General features: G+C 37.8%; 1 pseudogene; it reads right to left on the minus strand.

Annotated features, from left to right (window-relative positions):
* Positions 1-1313: 1313 nt before the first annotated feature.
* On the minus strand, positions 1314-2525 carry LOC128647207 (jerky protein homolog; annotated as a pseudogene).
* Positions 2526-4785: the final 2260 nt, after the last annotated feature.

Here is a 4785-nt window from a genome sequence, read left to right on the forward strand (position 1 = left end):
CTTACAGTAGCGGTGAGCTTGCAAAACGTTCTTGTGCACGATTTCCCCATAGGAATCAATGGAGGATTGCCGGCTGCAAAAAAACCCTGCAAAAAAGCAGCGTAAAGCTCCTAACGCAGCCCCATTGATTCCTATGTGGAAATTAAAGTTATGTCTACACCTAACACCCTAACATGAACCCCGAGTCTAAACACCCCAAATCTTACACTTATTAACACCTAATCTGCCACCCCCGACATCCCCGACACCTACATTATATTATTAACCCCTAATCTGCCGCTCCGGACACCGCCGCCACCTACATTATACAGTACAACTCCAAAAATCCGGACTGCTTGGGGATTTGTCCAGTCCGTATTTTTGGATTTTCCGGATTCTCGGACATCACTGTTAAAATACAGTACCTTGTAAATAATAAAGGAGATGTGTTAATTTTTTTTAATTTTTTTTAATGCAGTAACTAAATAATGTACAGATTGCCTAAAATAGAGTACAGTACTGTACATATGCATATGTACATTCCTTTCTGTTACAGGTATTTCTTCGGTACATGCTGAACTGCTTGTTCACCGAATGCTAACACCTGCTACGCCTGGTGATCCGCTTGTGAACTGAGCTTCTGCGATGCAGGATGGCTATTAGCAGATGTTTCCTCTGTTTTAAAAGATAAAAAGAGATTTTTTTTTAGTAAATACTGCACTGTGTAAGGCATTTCATTTTTACAGTATTAAAATAAAGTACAGTACTGTACCTGCATATGACATGTTTTCTTCTTCCTGCTGTGCAAGGTGATCTGTTTGTGGATTGAGTGTTGTGAGTGTTTGCTGCTGCAGTTGATTGGTAGTTTGGATGGCAGATGCTTCTATTGTTTTCTGTAAATATCTTCGTATGTCACATTGTCTGTGACTTTGTAATTTCTTTGTGATAAAATTATTTTGCACCATGTGCACTTGCATGACGTCTTGGAGTGTAAAGCTATGGTTTTGTTCCACAAATTTCACAATGGTTTCCATGCATTTTTCAGCAGTAGCCCAAGATACCTTTTCAGTTTCAAGTCTGTCATTTTCTTCATCAGATTTTTCAGAAGTGTGCTCCTTTGTCTGCTCTGGATTTGTGATGCTGTCAATGATTTGTTGATCAGTAAAAGTGGCTGCAATCTCAACATCATCTTCAATGCATATCCACTCTTCTAGGTCCTCTTCATTAAGTTTGCATAGAGGGTTGTCTTCCTGAGCTAATTTGACAGATTGCATGAGTTAATTCACGTCAGATGCTCTCTGCTCTACAAGGAACTCTTCAAGATCTTCATTTTCCTAACACTCTAGCCCTCCAAGCATCACATTTGGCCATAACTTTCGCCACGCTCTTAAAAGAGTTACAGGCTTGACTGCGTTCCATGCAGTTACAAGAGAAAACACTGCATCTTTTATTGTAAATACGTTGAAATTCTATGGAATCAACATCCTTGTTTAACATTTTCATCATAAAGTCATTTTTATAATAGCATTTGAAGTTCCTAATGACTCCTTGGTCCATGGGCTGAATTAGTGATGTAACATTTGGTGGCAAGTAAGATGCAAAAATATTTCCACAATCAGACACTAATTTTGATTCATGTGGGTGAGCCCTACAGTTGTCAAGAAGCAACAAGCACTTTGTGTTAGCAGGTTTTCCCAAATTTGTTAGGTTCTGGCGGACTGATGGAATAAAATCATTAACAAACCAATCTTGAAAAATGTCTTTGTCCATCCAAGCATTTTTTTGAGCTTTATAAGTCACAGGGAGGTGCAAAACTCCTTTAAATGCCCATGGTCGCTTATATTTGCCAATCACCAGAAGCTTGATTTTATGTTGTCCAGAAGCACTAGCACAGGTGAGGACAGTAAGTCTTTCTTTATTCATCTTAAAACCTTTAGCATTTCGTTCTTGGTTTCCAGCCAGAGTTTTAGTGGGCAGACATTTCCAGAAAACACCTGTTTCATCTGCATTGTAAATTTGATCAGGTGTGAGATCATAGTCAATGACAATTTTTTCAAATGTTGCACTATAATCTGCTGCAGCATGTGTATCAGCTGACTGCCTTTCTCCAACAACATTTAGCTGTCTAATTCCATGACGCATTTTAAAATTCCGAAGCCATCCACTGCTAAAGTTACATTCAGAATCAATGTTCATTTGCTCTTTAAAAGATTTTGCTTTGGTGATAGGCATTGGCCCAGAAATTGCCATACCTTCTGATTGTGTATCAAAAACCATTCATGCAAAACCTTATCAAGGTTTTCTAACTTTGGCTTATGTAAACTTTTTCTTTCTGCAATTTTGTTGTAAGGTTCAGATGAGGCTGTAAACTGTAGAATTTTATTTTTGGCATTTTTTATATCATAAATGGTAGACTTTCCAATGTCATATGTTTCCATTAGAACAGAAATACTAACCCCTGATTCAAGTTTTTTGATAATTTCAAGTTTCTCACTCAATTTTAGAGTGTTTCTCCTACGCTTCTGTTTATCCACTTTAGGAGACATTGGTACAGTATAACGGTACTGTGCAGTGTAAAGATGCTAAATACCTGCACAGGTACTGGTCATGTACTAGTTCTGGAGCTCAGATTTCCCTTGTTGCCGCACCCGCACTGAAATTTGCATGCGCTTTGAGAAACCAATACCCGGAAGTTGTAATCGCACCAGAATCCGGATTCTCAGGTTGTCCGGATTTCCGGGGTCTGGATTTTGGAGTTGTACTGTAGTTATGAACCCCTAATCTGCTGCCTCCAACATCGCCGAACCCTACATTATATTTATTAACCCCTAATCTGCCACCCCCAATGTCGCCGTCACCTACCTACACTTATTAACCCTAACACCCCCTAACTTAAATATAATTTAAATAAATCTAAATAAAATAACTACAATTAACTAAATTATTCCTATTTAAAACTAAATACTTACCTATAAAATAAACCCTAAACTAGCTACAATATAACTAATAGTTTTTTTTATTTTTTTACAGGCAACTTTGTATTTATTTTAACTAGGTACAATAGTTATTAAATAGTTATTAACTATGTAATAACTATCTAGTTAAAATAAAGTCAAATTTAACCGGTAAAATAAAACCTAACCTAAGTTACACTAACACCTAACACTATACTATAATTACATTAATTCCCTAAATTAACTACAATTAAATACAATTATATAAAGTACTAAAAAAAAAAAACACTAAATTACAGAAAATAATAAAATAATTACAAGTTTTTTAAACTAATTACACCTAATCTAATCCCCCTAATAAAATAAAAAAGCCCCCCAAAATAATAAAAAGCCCTACCCTATACTAAATTACAAATAGGGCCTTTTGTGGGGCATTGCCCCAAAGTAACCAGCTCTTTTACCTGTAAAAAAAAGTTCAATACCCCCCAACATTAACACCCACCACCCACACACCCAACCATACTCTAAAACCCACCCAATCCCCCCTTAATAAAACTTAACACTAACCCCTTGAAGATCACCCTACCTTGAGAAGTCTTCACCCAACCGGGCCGAAGTCTTCAACAAAGCTGGGCGAAGTGGACCTCCAGAAGGGCAGAAGTCTTCATTCAGACAGCATCTTCTATCTTCATCCATCCGGCGCAGAGCGGGTCCATATTCAAGACATCCGATGCGGAGCATCCTCTTCTTTCGACGTTTTCTTCAACAATGATGGTTCCTTTAAGTGACATCATCCAAGATGGAGTCCCTTCAATTCCTATTGGCTGATAGAATTCAATCGGAATTTAGGTAGAAAAAATCCTATTGGCTGATTAGAACAGCCAATAGAATGCCAGCTCAATCCTATTGGCTGATTGGATCAGCCAATAGGATTGAACTTCAATCTTATTGGCTGATTGCATCAGCCAATAGGATTTTTCTACCTTAATTCCGATTGGCTGATAGAATTCTATCAGCCAATCGGAATTGAAGGGACGCCATCTTGGATGACGTCACTTAACGGAACCATCATTGTTGAAGAAGACGAAAGAAGAGGATGCTCCGTGTCGGATGTCTTGAAGATGGACCCGCTCCGCGCCAGATGGATGAAAATAGAAGATGCCGTCTGGATGAAGACTTCAGCCCGTCTGGAGAATCACTTCGCCTGGCTTCGTTGAGGACTTCGGCCCAGTTGGGTGAAGACTTCTCAAGGTAGGGTGATCTTCAAGAGGTTAGTGTTAGGTTTTATTAAGGGGGTATTGGGAGGGTTTTAGAGTAGGATTGGGTGTGTGGGTGGTGGGTTTTAATGTTGGGGGTGTTTTTTTACAGGTAAAAGAGCTGATTACTTTGGGGCAATGCCCCGCAAAAGGCCCTTTTAAGGGTTATTTGTAATTTAGTATAGGGTAGGGATTTTTATTATTTTGGGGGGGCTTTTTTATTTTATTAGGGGGATTAGATTAGGTGTAATTTGTTTAAAAAACTTATTATTTTATTATTTTCTGTAATTTATTGTTTTTTTTCGTACTTTAGATAATTGTATTTAATTGTAGTTAATTTGGGGAATTAATTTAATTTAATTATAGTGTAGTGTTAGTTGTTAGCGTTAAAAAGCAGCGTTGGGACCTCTCAACGCTGCTTTTTAAGGCTAACGCAAGACTTGTAATCTAGGCGTTTGTGTTTACCACCTCAAATGGAAGTTTATTCCATGAATCCACCACCCTTTCTGTAAAAAAATGCTTCCTCAAATTTCTTCTAATCTGCTACACTCTAACTTTAGATTGTGACTCCTTGTTTTGGCATTTATCTTTTTTGT

The sequence above is a fragment of the Bombina bombina genome, chromosome 2, assembly GCF_027579735.1.
Source record: "Bombina bombina isolate aBomBom1 chromosome 2, aBomBom1.pri, whole genome shotgun sequence".
In the NCBI taxonomy this organism is placed as follows: Eukaryota; Metazoa; Chordata; class Amphibia; order Anura; family Bombinatoridae; genus Bombina; species Bombina bombina.